Raw genomic sequence first — 14996 nt, 5'->3', positions numbered from 1 at the left:
AACACCTGCAAAACTCTCTCTCTCTCTCTCTCTGTCTCAGTGTCTCAGTGTCTCAGTGTCTCAGTGTTGGCCAGAGAGAGAGAGAGACACGGTTATAATACAGAAAATAAACAGATCAACAAACAAATATTACATCATAAAATACAATATTTCCTTTAATACACAGAAGAATTGATCACCATATGTTTTTATGGTTTATTTTAATCTCTGTTATTGAGTTCTGTTAGTGTGTGGAATTGAGTTCAATTTCAATTTAATTTCAGTGTGGAAAAGTGAACTAACAATTATGCAAATAGAGTAAAAAAGTAAAATCCTCTCTTCATTTTATCATGTTTTGAATGTTTTATCATTCTTTGTCAAACCAGCTTTGCTGCTCACCAAACTACTTATACTGCATTACTTATTGTTTCCACATAAAGTTGGTAGTATATACTTGAGTGAAGTCACCTGACCTTTGCCTCTGGTTCAAGGTCAGAAGGTCGCAGTAGCGTGCGCTGTTCCTATTCACACAGTTTGCATTAGTTTTGAGTGTTTTAAATTGGTGCTGTGCATGTGTGTGTGTGTGTGTGTGTGTGTGTGTGTGTGTGTGTGTGTGTGTGGAGAGAAATAGCACATATAGAGCTGAATATTCAAAGTCAGCAGCTTTACAGAGAGAGAGATAGAGATAAAGAAAGAGAGCGCAGGATGATGAATGACTGTAGGTCTGCTTGTCATCTCTGTCCTGGAGTCAAGGGCTGAGCGAGTGTGTGTGTGTGTGTGTGTGATATATCCGCTCCGCTGTGGGCACAGACACATTTAACACTAATGAATGACAGCACAGGGCCATCGCTGCCAATGAAATGGAGTCACGCTCTTCAAGGGCCAAACAGTGAATCTGCAGCGCTGTGTCCTCGCGTCACACACAGTGTTTCAGACACGTTCACTGAGAGACGGGTAAACATGAGAAAAGTGTGTAAAACAAACTGAATTAAATTACTAACACAACGCTACAGAAGCTCACTTCCACCACATCATGCTTTGGTAAAATTGACATAATTGACTTTGACATAATATGACAATAATTTCATAAAAATAACTTTTTATGTCATAATCATAACTTAGTAGTCATATACTTTTTCATATAATTTCAACTCTGAATGTCAGTTTTTACATCATAATTATAACTTAGTCATAATTTCGACTTTTTATGTCATAATGTCAAATTTGATTAAATGTCAATTTCAACTTATGTCATAATTATAACGTCACAATTTTGATGTTTTCTGTCATAATTATGACTTAATATGTCGTAATTTAGACATTTCATAATTGCAACTTGGTATGTCATAATTTTGACTTTTTGTCGACTTGTCATAGTCATAACTTATTGGCATCATTTCAACTTTCTGTCATAATTTTGACTTCGTATGTCATAATTTAGAATTTTTGTCCATTTTGACTTAGTATGTCAAGTTTGTCTTGTCATAATTTTAACTTAGTCATAATTTTAACATTTCATGTCAATTTTGACATTTTTTGTCATAATTTCTACTTATGTCATAATCATAACCGTCCTAATTTCTATCTACTTTTTTCATCGTTTTGATTTAGTATTTCATAATTTTGACTTTTTTTTTGTCATAATTTGGACTTTAAATGCAATTTCAACTTATGTCATAATTATAACGTCACAATTTTGATGTTTTCTGTCATAATTATGACTTAATATGTCGTAATTTAGACATTTCATAATTGCAACTTGGTATGTCATAATTTTGACTTTTTGTCGACTTGTCATAGTCATAACTTAGTTGTCATCATTTCAACTTTCTGTCATAATTTTGACTTCGTATGTCATAATTTTGACTTCTTATGTTATAATTTTTACTTTTTTGTCATAATTTTGACTTTAAATGTCAATTTCGACTTATGTCATAATTATAACTTAGTCATAATTTTGTCTTTTTGTCATAATTATGACTTAATATGCCGTAATTTAGACATTTCATAATTGCAACTTGGTATGTCATAACATTTCATGTCAATTTTGACATTTTTTGTCATAATTTATACTTATGTCATAATCATAACCATCATAATTTCTATCTACTTTTTTCATCGTTTTGATTTAGTATTTCATAATTTTGACTTTTTGTCAATTTCGACTTGTCATAGTCATAACTTAGTTGTCATCATTTCAACTTTCTGTCATAATTTTGATTTAGTATGTTATGTTTACTTTTTTGTCATAATTTCGACTTTAAATGTCAATTTCGACTTTTGTCATAATTATGACTTAATATGCCGTAATTTAGACATTTCATAATTGCAACTTGGTATGTCATAATTTTGACTTTTTGTCGACTTGTCATAGTCATAACTTAGTTGTCATCATTTCAACTTTCTGTCATAATTTTGACTTTTTGTCATAATTTTGACTTAGTATGTCATAATTTTTACTTTTTTTGTCATAATTTCGACTTTAAATGTCAATTTCGACTTATGTCATAATTATAACTTAGTCATAATTTTGTCTTTTTGTCATAATTTTGACTTAGTATGTCATAATTTAGAATTTTTGTCCATTTTGACTTAGTATGTCAAGTTTGTCTTGTCATAATTTTAACTTAGTCATAATTTTAACATTTCATGTCAATTTTGACATTTTTTGTCATAATTTCTACTTATGTCATAATCATAACCGTCCTAATTTCTATCTACTTTTTTCATCGTTTTGATTTAGTATTTCATAATTTTGACTTTTTTTTTGTCATAATTTGGACTTTAAATGCAATTTCAACTTTTATCATAATTTGGACTTTGAATGTCAATTTCAACTTATATATCATAATCATAACTTAGTAGTCATAATTTTGACTTTTTATGTCATAATTTCGATTTAGTATGTCAATTTTGACATTATTTCAACATTTTATGTCTTAATCTTAGCTAGTCATGTCATAATTTTGACGTTTTGTCACAAATTTTACTTTAAATATCAATTTTGACCTTTTATGTCATCATTTTGGAACATTCATGTTTACATAATTTAATGGGAACGTTAACAAAACAGCATGTTCCTCAGCTGCGGTACTGTATACTCATATATAAAGCAGTTTGAGCTGTACTGTAGGCCGCTCGGATCACATGACTCTGGTTGTGACTGTGATCAGTGCTGGAGTCTTTTACTCAGCTCTCTCTCTCTCTGTTCTCTTGTTATCGACAGCACGAGTGTCTTTATATTCAGATATTCTCTGAACTGTGTCAGTATGAGTTTCACTGACACTGATAATGTTGTTCTCTGTGAAGCAGTGAAGTTTCTTCCTCCTGCTGTGTTCTGAGCTCCTCTTCCTCAGTTATTATCTCTCACTCTGCATTCATGCACACACCTCACACAGTCATACGGCACACGCGTGTGTCCTTGAGCCGTCCACAGCTCAGTGAGGGACATTCGGCCCTCGTGAAGGTGGAACTGTGTTAGATTCATCAGGAAATTGTTCTACTGAATACTGGAGACAACAAACTACATACATAGAGCCTATATAGTGTTATAATCATTTATAATATATAGGGTTTATTTTTTAATTTAAATAAATGAAATGAAAAGTAAATTTAGCTCCACACATTAAAAGGTTAGTTCACCCAAAAATGAAAATAATGTCATTAATTACTCTCCCTCATGTCGTTCCACACCCGTAAGACCTTCGTTCATCTTCAGAACACAAATTAAGATATTTTTGATGAAATCTGATGGCTCAGTGAGGCCTGAGCAATGACATTTCCTCTCTCAAGATCCATTAATGTACTAAAAACATATTTAAATCAGTTCATGTGAGTACAGTGGTTCAATATTAATATTATAAAGCCACGAGAATATTTTTGGTGCGCCAAAAAAACAAAATAACGACTTATTTAGTGATGGCCGATTTCAAAACACTGCTTCAGGAAGCTTCGGAGCGTTATGAATCAGCAGTTCGGAGCGCCAAAGTCACGTGATTTCAGCAGTTTGGCGGTTTGACACGTGATCCAAATCATGATTCGACACAAAAGATTCATAACGCTTCTTTATGAATATTAAACCACCGTTAATATTGAACCACTGTACTCACATCAACTGATTTAAATATGTTTTTAGTACATTAATGGATCTTGAGAGAGGAAATGTCATTGCTCAGGCCTCACTGAGCCATCGGATTTCATCAAAAATATCTTAGTTTATGTTCTGAAGATGAATGAAGGTCTTACAAGTGTGGAACGGCATGAGGGAGAGTAATTAATGACATTATTTTCATTTTTGGGCGAACTAACCCTTTAATGTGTGAAACAGTGAGCAAATTTTTCCAAGAAAATGTGCTTTTCCTTAATTCCTTAATGAAATCATGTCCTATTTGTCCATGTAGCCCTTGTGTGTTATGTTCCCTTCGGTGTGTTTGTGTGTTTGCCTGTGAATTATGGATAAAAGCATCTGTCAAATCAAAAAACATAAACGAGTATCTAATTATAGAACACGAATTTCCTAGATAACTCTTTTGTGTTCTCGTTAGCGCTATACGTCATTTTGTCAAGCGTTTCTCTTTGAAATGTGTCCTCATGCAGAAGGTTCTCGGTTCTGATGCTTAATCCTCTCAGAGAGAGTCGGGTCAGAACCGCAGCTGAATTCCTCTCCATTTTGGGGTTCAGATACAATGCGGAGAGCTTTTCTCTGCCTTAAGACGCTCACAAAAGGGTTTATGAAAATCGTAATTACTGCAATAAGCCCTCGGGGAGCTCGGCAGGATCTTTATTCCAGTGAGTTTGAGTGTGTGAGCACTGCAGATACGGGATTTTCATTAAGTCTTGAACACGAGCGCGCAAAGACGCCCAAGCGCACACTTTACATTAAGAGGCTTGATTTGTTCTAGCGCGCGCGTTAGGCTATTAATACACGCCTTTATTGCGTCGTGTTTTAGAAGATGTTTGGAACAGATGACGCTCAGAAACACAGACAGAGGCAGAAAACAGAGGGTTTGTGAAGCGCCTCAGCCGCGCTAGCTGCCAACTCGCTTTGCTGCAAGCTGTTAGCGGTTTGCAGTGCAAGCTGTTCTGGTCGTTCTCACTCTCTACATGGAGCTTCCCAGAGGAGCGTTTCACTGCTCAGAGGTTGCTCTTTCAAAGCTTTAAGTCAGTGACAATTGTTGTTCTTTTATGGAATAATGCAGTAATGAACTTTTTTCCCCGACATCTATTCTCTGATGATGAGGCAACCTGTCACTCACATGAGATCCACCAATAGCAAACCACAACCATGCAATCAGTTCCCTACAGACTAAATCAAGTCCGGCGCTACATTTGTTCTTGTTCGCGAGGCCGCTTCACTCGGCAGAACGGGAAGAAAAGACCAGCGCAACTTCCGTTTCATGTCGACTTTAATGGAGATTTCAATTGTGTTAATGTGTAAATAAATAAAAATAGATTAAAATACAAATTTGATATCAATAAATGAATGATAAATTGCTTGTTTGTCAACATTTCAGCTAATGAACGATGTTCGCAGTAGAAATGTCTACTCTGATTACTGTTATTAATAATGTGATTTTTTTTTGGCACTTTGATGTTGTACAATATACTCAAAGTTTCATGAGAAACTCTTGTTTTGATCCATATTTAATTATCAGATGTAAGTCTTTTGATCCTAAAAGCAAAACTGAAGCTCTTAATTGGTGAATTATGACCATTGGCTATCAAAGAGAACAAGCTGAAATTCGGTGTTATGTTTGGTCTCAGTGGCGCAGCAGGTGCGATATGATCTCCATGGCTGTTTTGGGGTGTTAAATTAATCATTTCCTCTAGAGAACAGCAGTCTGAGACATTCACATCTGTTGGTGCACTCAGGTGTCTGATATGAGATCTGCGGCAAATCCAGACAGCGTTTTAAAGGTGCAGTAAGCAATTTCTGAAAAATCACCTAAACAAACATGCCCCTACCCAATAGGCTTACACCCCTGTCTTGCTAGCTCCACCCCCAAATTCACAAACATGCTATACAGTGCATCATGAGTGGACACGCCCCTTACAGCTGATTGGCTACAAGTGTGTTTTGGTGCTTTCAACAGAGTTTCTCATAAATTGCTTTCTGCACCTTTAAGACATCGCAGTCACGCTCAAGACGTAAAGGCGTTTTAGCTTAATTCGAAGAGAGCATCATTTAGAAGGCAATCCCAGAATGCATTATGCTCATTTGAGAGAAATGTTTACATGAAAAATTCAGTTAATTCAGTTATTTAATTTAAAATGGATAACTTTACCCAACATGTGTGTGATTTGTGTAATTTTACGTTTACTAGAGTAACGCACACAGAGTTGTTGTATGATGGCTTTATTCTGCGTTACACTCAGCTTGTTCATCAGAACGGTAACGAGAGCTTCGTTAAAGGACAGATGCACTGAGAATCATGTTTGTGTGTCATTCTCTCGCTCACACCAAATTAGTGTCCTGTTACCATGGTATCCGCATCACTGAGTCAAACACACTGAGAAAGAGGGAGAAGAAGAGCATGACAGGAAAGAGAGAAGTTGAGTGAAAAGTCACAGATCAGATGTCTTTAATATCTCTCAATTAATTCTCCCAGACAGTAACCCAGTGAACAGGGAACGTGGTGACAAGGTTCTCTCAACATTATGAACAAACGTTCTTCCAGTAACGTTAATAGAACGTTCATTCAATGTTATTTGGTCTTTAATAACATTCTCAAAACGTTAGCACAGAAACATTATTTATACATGGGACTTTTTTCTGTTTCAGCTGGATGTTTTTTTTAAAATGTTCCTACTTGTTTCAGAACGTTCAGAGCACATTCAAAACTAACGTTCCCATAATGTTTGAGAAATGATACAATGTTAATGTTCCCTTAACGTTCACATAACCAAGAAAAAAGTGTTTAAATTAAAAAAAAAATGGATGTTTTGAACATTCAGAGAACATTAAGTGTATCGGTTGAATGAATGATTCAGTGATTCACTCATAAAGATTTGTGCCATTGGTCATTTGTTGCCACTTACTGGTGTATTGATTTAACCTGCATGAAAGAAAAACTTTTTATTTGCAGATAATGACATTATAGAAACCAGAACGAGTTACAGAATGAATCAGTGCTTGTGAACAAATAGGTTGAATGAATGATTCAATGACTCAAAGCTTGTCACCATCAAATCAAAACTGATAAATTTTTTTTTTTTGTTTTGTTTTTTTGACAGTTCTTGTTGTCTTACACCCGTAAGACCTTCATTCATCTTCAGAACACAAATTAAGATATTTTTGATGAAATCCGATGGCTCAGTGAGGCCTGAGCAATGACATTTCCTCTCTCAAGATCCATTAATGTACTAAAAACATATTTAAATCAGTTAATGTGAGTACAGTGGTTCAATATTAATATTATAAAGCCACGAGAATATTTTTGGTGCGCCAAAAAACAAAACAAAATAACGACTTATATAGTGATCTTAAAAAGATTCAAGTTATGAATCTTTTGTGTCTTTTGTGTCGAAACATGATTCGGATCGCGTGTCAAACCGCCAAACTGCTGAAATCACGTGACTTTGGCGCTCCGAACCGCTGATTCAGCATAAGGGTGAGTAATAAATGACAGAATGTTTGGGTGAACTAACCCTTTAATCGGTTGAATGAATGATCCAGTGATTCACTCATAAAGATTTGTCACCTTCTACTGGCATATCGATGAGTCTGTGTGTGTGTGTACATATATATAGTATAGGCATATGGAGCTGTACACTTGTGAATGTGTGTGTGTGAGTGAGTGAGTGTGTGGATTTTTTCCCTTTCAGTCGACCCATAACATCCTCTCAGCCTATTTCCATAATTATGCTAATGCCACAGATGGTGTGTGTCTCAAACAGTCAATTTCTCTGTTTACTGAAGGATTTGTGTGTGTGTGTGTGTGTGTGTGTGTGTTTGCAGTTATTTGAGTGACAAACTTCATCATCTGCATCTTCACACTGTCAATCCCTCAGGGACCTCTTGTAGATCAGTGTGTGTGTGTGTGTGTGTGTGTGTGTGACCCGAGTCCAGACGCAAAATTAGATTTTATGTTTGTTTTTTTCACTGTGTATGTCTCAGTTGGACGTTTTTCAAATGTTTCTACTTGTTTCAGAACGTTCCCATAATGTTTGAAAAATGATACAATGGAATGTTCCCTTAACGTTCGAAATAAACATTTTAAAAAAGGACGTTTTTGGAATGTTAGCAAAACGTTCTCGCAACGTTCATGGCGTCAGAGTGACATCACATTAAAGTCGTGAAGAACAGATTTCTTAGGTCATGTGATTAATAAATGAATAAAGACGAGGATGATCGTCATGGAGCGGCGGGTCTCTGTCCGGTGCTGAAACACACATTTCAGTCAAACATCATTTTCTTAGTGTGAAGAACATGTTAATCATTTTTTGTGATGGAAAGATGAAACGTTCTTCGCCGATAAAGGAGCTTTATTGTCCGACACTTGTTGGCACTTTCGTTCAGTGTTGTTCTGGGTCTGACGCGTTCGCTCAGGTATGTGACGCGCTCGCGAGCAGCAGCGTCTGAATGAACGCGCCCCCGCCCGCGCGCAGACTCGCAGTCTCCGTGAGATGCCCGTTAGATTCGGTGCGGCAGTGCAGTATCGCGCTCGCGCTCGGGCTCGCTGATGATATCGACCCCACTCATGCGTGGATTTCCCGCACGCATCCTCGCGCACACACGGATCCGTGGACCGGAGACTCCCGCGCGGACCGGGGACGGTCATGCCGTGATGGTGTCACGCGCACGGACGCGCCAGCCGTGTTTGTGAAGCCGGAGATGATGATGATGGTGATGATGATGATGGTGATGGTGGTGGTGAGGAGCGGAGCTCTCCTCCGGTTACCGGGGCTCGTGATCAGGCTGACCGTGCTGATGTTTGTCGCCGGTTCGAGCGGGATGCCGCACGTGCTCAGATTCGGTGAGAGTTGATCGATTATTTATTGATGACGTGGAGTCCTTGTGATTGATTCATTGACTCACGAGCACATCTGCATGTCTCAGTTTCATGCAGTATTTGACATCAGGCCTCAGAATAACATCTGTCAACTCACTGAGATCGTGTTAAAGCAATAATCCTAAAGTTTGATGTTGTGAAGCACGTCACGGCGATTATATGAGCTCAAGAGAGCTTTACAAAATAACCATCACTGTTTCATATGCTTCTGATATAATGTCCATTTTGAGATTATTGGCATTGGCAGAACACACTGTCCACTTTATTTAGTGTTAGTCACTTCCACAATCAATATTTCAGTAATAGTAATAGATGTTTTGCTCTTTCCAGTGTTCATGTGAATAAATATGATTGCATTGTGTTCATTTACTATGTTTTCCTTCTTGCATCTGCATCTGCATACTCTGACTGTATTGGTCCAGGAATATTATGATCACGGTTGTATTTGTCGTCACATGATGAACGGTTGAAAATGATGTACAGTCTGTGATCCTCATTTCAGGCTCATCTTCATCAGTCTTTGGCGTCAGAAAGCTTCATTAGTGTGATTCGGTCAGTGTGTGTGTGAGTGTGTTTTGAGGGTCTCGTTCTCAGTGAAGGCTCAGGCGGATCTCCTCAGACTCTGAACATTCGGGCTGTGTGTGTGTCTGTTTAAGAGTCAGTCCGCATCCGCTCAACTATGAGCCTCTATGGCAACACAGATGCGCTTCTACCACCGGCGCGGCCGGAGCGCTGCTGCATGAGGCCTCTGTGTGTGTGTGTGTGTGTGTGTGTGTGTGTGTGTGTGTGTGTGTGTGTGTGTGTGTGTGTGTGTGTGTGAAGCACATCTTTGTTCATCCATCAGCTTCATATCCAGATCTTCTCGTGACTCCCGGCAGGATTCACTGACAGACGTCCGCTCGCTTACACAGAGAATCAGGGTGTTTCAGCTGGTGAATATATATCCAGTTTTCAAAATGTTTCAAAAACATTTCTGTCAACATTCCATTGTATCATTCTTCAAACATTATGGGAACGTTACTTTTGAAACAAGCTGAAACATTTAGAAAACGTTAGACGAACATTCAGCTACAAAAGTGTTCCATGATCGATTTGTAAATAATGTTCTTGTGCTAACGTTTTGAGAACATTATTAAAGACCAGATAACACTGAATGAACGTTGTATTAACGTTACTGGAAGAACATTTGTTTGACGTTACAAAGTTACAAAGTTATGAAAATGTTACTTCTAAATGTTCTCTGGATGTCCAACGTTGTTTCTTGGTTGTGTGAACGTATCATTCTTCAAACATTATGGGAACGTTACTTTTGAATGTTTTCTGAACGTTCTGAAATACTTAAAAAACGTTAGACGAATGTCCAACTGAAACATTTCAGAAAAAACGATGTATAAATAATGTTTTTGTGCTAACGTTTTGAGAACATTATTAAAGATAACAAACGTTCTATTAATGTTATTGGAAGAACATTTGTTCTTTATGCTGAGAAAACCTTGACAGAACATTAAGAGAATGTTCCCTGTTGGCAGCTTCTTGCATCAAACACTTTGATCCTGCACTACAGTGGCTGTTTGGTTCATATGATTGTTCCTCTGATTGAAAAATAAACATCTGTTAAACCATTTATGGATGAATATGCAAATATCCATCAATCCTCCTTCTATACAGCTTTTCCTATGTAGGAGAAAACATTAAATATTGTCTGAATAGTGAGATGTAATGTTTATGGTCAGTGTGTGATGTTCATGCATCTCTGCACATGACATAAAATGTGTAATTTCTGGGTGTTTAGGAGGTCAGGCAGTAATACTGCTGTTTGTTGTGTGTTGGAGCTGTATTCTTGTGTTGTGTGTGTGTGTTAGTCATTATTAGCTGTTTGTCCAGCTTGAGTCAGAGCTCATCTGGAATTCACCACACACTCTCTCTCTCTCGGTTTATGAATGCATCACAGTGTGTGTCAGTCTGAAGTGACTGTGATGTAGACACACACTGGCCGTCTGTAATCAAACAGAAACAACTCGACACATTTACAGATCCACCTTATCTGCCTATAAAGAATTCAGTGACATTTTGACTCGTCACTTATGAATACTGAGGGCACGAGCTCATTATTGACTGAAAGAAGATGATGGAGGAAATTAACGAGTACATTGGTTTAAACTGTTGTTTAAAGGTGTTGCCATGACGACATGGTGTTGCAAGGGTGATTCTATGTGGTTGCTAAGGTATTTTTGTATTTGAACATTTTCTGAAGGAAATGTGTGTTCTGTTTACCTGTGCAGGTTCATTGGCATGGCGACAGGGTGTTGCAAGGCTTTGCTCTATAGTTACTAAGGTGTTGCCATGACAATAGGGTGTTGCAAGGGTGTTGCTATGTGGTTGCTAGGTTGTTTTGTACTTGTACATTTTCTGAAGGAAATGTGAGTTCTGTTTACCTGTGCAGGTTCATTGGCACGACGACAGGGCGTTGCAAGGGCATTGCTCTGTGGTTGTTAAGGTGTTGCCATGACAATAGGGTGTTGCTCTATGGTTGCTAAGGTGTTGCCATGACGATAGGATGTTGCAAGGGTGTTGCTATGTGGTGGCTAGGGTGTTTTGTATTTGTACAATTTCTAAAGGAAATGTGAGTTCTGTTTACCTGTGCAGGTTCATTGGCATGATAACAGGGTGTTGCAAGGGCATTGCTCTGTGGTTGCTAAGGTGTTGCCATGACAATAGTGTGTTGCTATGCGGTTGCTAAGGTGTTTTTGTATTTGTACATTTTCTGAAGGAAATGTGAGTTCTGTTTACCTGTGCAGGTTCATTGGCATGGCGACAGGGTGTTGCAAGGGCATTGCTCTATGGTTGCTAAGGTGTTGCCATGACAATAGGGTGTTGCAATGTGGTGGCTAGGGTGTTTTGTATTTGTACATTTTCTGAAGGAAATGTGAGTTCTATTTACCTGTGCAGGTTCATTGGCATGATAACAGGGTGCTGCAAGGGCATTGCTCTGTGGTTGCTAAGGTGTTGCCATGACAATAGTGTGTTGCTATGCGGTTGCTAAGGTTTTTTTGTATTTGTACATTTTCTGAAGGAAATGTGAGTTCTGTTTACCTGTGCAGGTTCATTGGCATGACAACAGGGTGTTGCAAGGGCATTGCTCTGTGGTTGCTAAGGTGTTGCCATGACAATAGTGTGTTGCTATGCGGTTGCTAAGGTTTTTTTGTATTTGTACATTTTCTGAAGGAAATGTGAGTTCTGTTTACCTGTGCAGGTTCATTGGCATGATAACAGGGTGCTGCAAGGGCATTGCTCTGTGGTTGCTAAGGTGTTGCCATGACAATAGTGTGTTGCTATGCGGTTGCTAAGGTTTTTTTGTATTTGTACATTTTCTGAAGGAAATGTGAGTTCTGTTTACCTGTGCAGGTTCATTGGCATGACAACAGGGTGTTGCAAGGGCATTGCTCTGTGGTTGCTAAGGTGTTGCCATGACAATAGTGTGTTGCAATGTGGTGGCTAGGGTGTTTTGTATTTGTACATTTTCTAAAGGAAATGTGAGTTCTGTTTACCTGTGCAAGTTCATTGGCACAATGATAGGGTGTTGCAAGGTTGTTGCTACGACGATAGGGTTTTGCTATGTGGTTGCTAAGGTGTTGCCACGACGATAGGGTGTTGCTACGCGGTTGCTAAGGTGTTGTCTTGACGATAGGGTGTTGCAAGTGTGTTGCTATGTGTTGCTAAGGTGCTTTTGTATTTGTACATTTTCTGAAGGAAATGTGAATACTGTTTACCTGTGCAAATATTTGTGCCGTTTATATTTCAGTCACATTTTGCTGTCAGATAAGAAATGCTATCGTATTTATATATTATAACTATTATTTTTTTCGTATGTATGGAATATAACACCATTAAATTAAATCATATGGGCTTAATTTATTTAAATTTTTATAATTATTTTATTCTTTAATTTTTAATAATTTTTATTATCATATTATATATGATTCCAAGTAAATAAATGATGTGTTAGGCTCAGGCTGTAAGTGACATGCATTGGTGGTGTGTGTTTTCAGACGTGTGTCACTGCTGTCACTGCATGTTGATGTTTATTGGCTTCACATGTCAAATCAAGTCAGTTTTATGTGCACATCACATTTCAACACACTGCATTTCAAAGCAAATAATGGCATAACAAACGAAAGGAGATGTTCCGATGTAATGAGGAAAGAGCAGGAGGGTCGCTGTTTTTTCAGGACAAAACTTGCAATAAACCTAGTTTAAATGGGATCAAACAGACTCAAACCTCCGTGTCAAACATCAGAAATGGGCTCAACTATTTTCTCCAGCAGCAAATTGCACCTTTCACGGTTTAAAAATATAACTACAGCTTTCAAGAGCAAAGAAGAAATCCATTCGCTATTAGCATGCGTGGCACACATGAGTCAGAGAGAGAGAGAGAGATCTGGTGGAGGGAAGATGGATTGATCGGGTGTTTCAGGGGCCGCGGCTCGCGAAGGTCTCGTCTCGTTCACACACACACAGACAGGAACACACACATCTGCACACGCATTAAGTCCAAAAACATATTTGACTTTATGCATGTTTAGATATGTTTGTGATTAATTTTCATGTATGTAAATGGTGAGACATGTATGTGCATTTCAGTTCATTCACGTCAGAGAGACGCAGTGCTTCTGTTGACTTCATTCGTCTCTGTTGTTGGAAACAGCCTCAGCCTTGAGCGACGCGAGGCCGAGTAAATAATGACAGAACGTTTGCTTTTTCTGTGAAAGATTCCTTTAATAGACCCGTGAGATCAGCAGCTGTGATACAGACAGAGTTTGATGGATCATGTTCTGAACCCTGGGAGCGCTGCAGGTCAAAGGTCAAGTGAGGCAACTAGATAAAGCTTCCCAGAGAGAGAGGTTGGTTTCTGTTAGATGATTGAGTCAGTGGTTGAATGTGTCGAGACGCTTGAAAGGTCACGAATGAAACAGAACGCTGCGTTTGATGGGGGACCCGCAACTCTTTTCTCACAACGTTACAATAAAGACGTTAAAACAACGTTTCTCTCAAAATCATGAAAACGCATATCAAATATTAATAATAATAAATAATAAATGTTCGATAAATGTTATCCTTTGTGGAGTTAGACTAGTTTCAAGCATTCATGTTTTATTAAAAGGCGAGATGCTTTTGAGTATCTTCACATTGTGTTAATTTACATTGTCAGTGTTTTTATTTTTATGTTTGCATTTTTACCTTGTGAAGCACTTTGAGCTGCATTTTATGCATGAAAAGTGCCATACAAATAAATGAAGTAAGAATATTTTCATATTTTTCTTTGCTTGGTTTTACCTAATGTTATTTTAGTCAGTTTTATTAATATTTTGAATTTTCATGTCTTTTGTTTCATGTTAATCTTACTTTAATTTTTAGTCATTTTGTCATGTGTACATTGTCATTTTATTAGTTTTTATTTAGGTTTAGGTTTATTTCTATTTCAGTTTTAGTTTTTATTTATTTCCGGTTAATAATTTTAGTGCTACAACTTCAATTTCAGTTTATTGCCAAGGCAATGTTTCTAATTTTCATTTGGTTTAAGTTTTTCAACTAATATTTACATTTTATTTTATTTTAGCTTTATTACAATATTTTTTATTCAATTTAATTTTTTAATTAATTTATTTTTAATTTTAATTAAATGTATTTTTACATTATTTTCTTATTTATTTTTAAATTTATTTAATTAAAAAATGATTTCATTATTAATTTTTTTAAAAATAATTATTTTTATTTTTGTTTTTTATTTCAATTTAATTTATTTAATTTAATTATATGAATTTATTTGAATTTTATTTTTTATTTGAATTTTATTTTTATTATATTTTTTATTTCATTTCAATTTTTTAAAAAATAATTATTTTTATTTATTTTATTTAAATTTAATTTATTTAATTTATATTTTATTTTATTATTTGAATTTATTTGAATTTTATTTTTTGTTTTTACCTTATTTTATATTAACAT

The sequence above is a fragment of the Chanodichthys erythropterus genome, chromosome 8 (genome assembly GCF_024489055.1).
Source record: "Chanodichthys erythropterus isolate Z2021 chromosome 8, ASM2448905v1, whole genome shotgun sequence".
In the NCBI taxonomy this organism is placed as follows: Eukaryota; Metazoa; Chordata; class Actinopteri; order Cypriniformes; family Xenocyprididae; genus Chanodichthys; species Chanodichthys erythropterus.
This window is presented reverse-complemented; position numbering follows the sequence as displayed.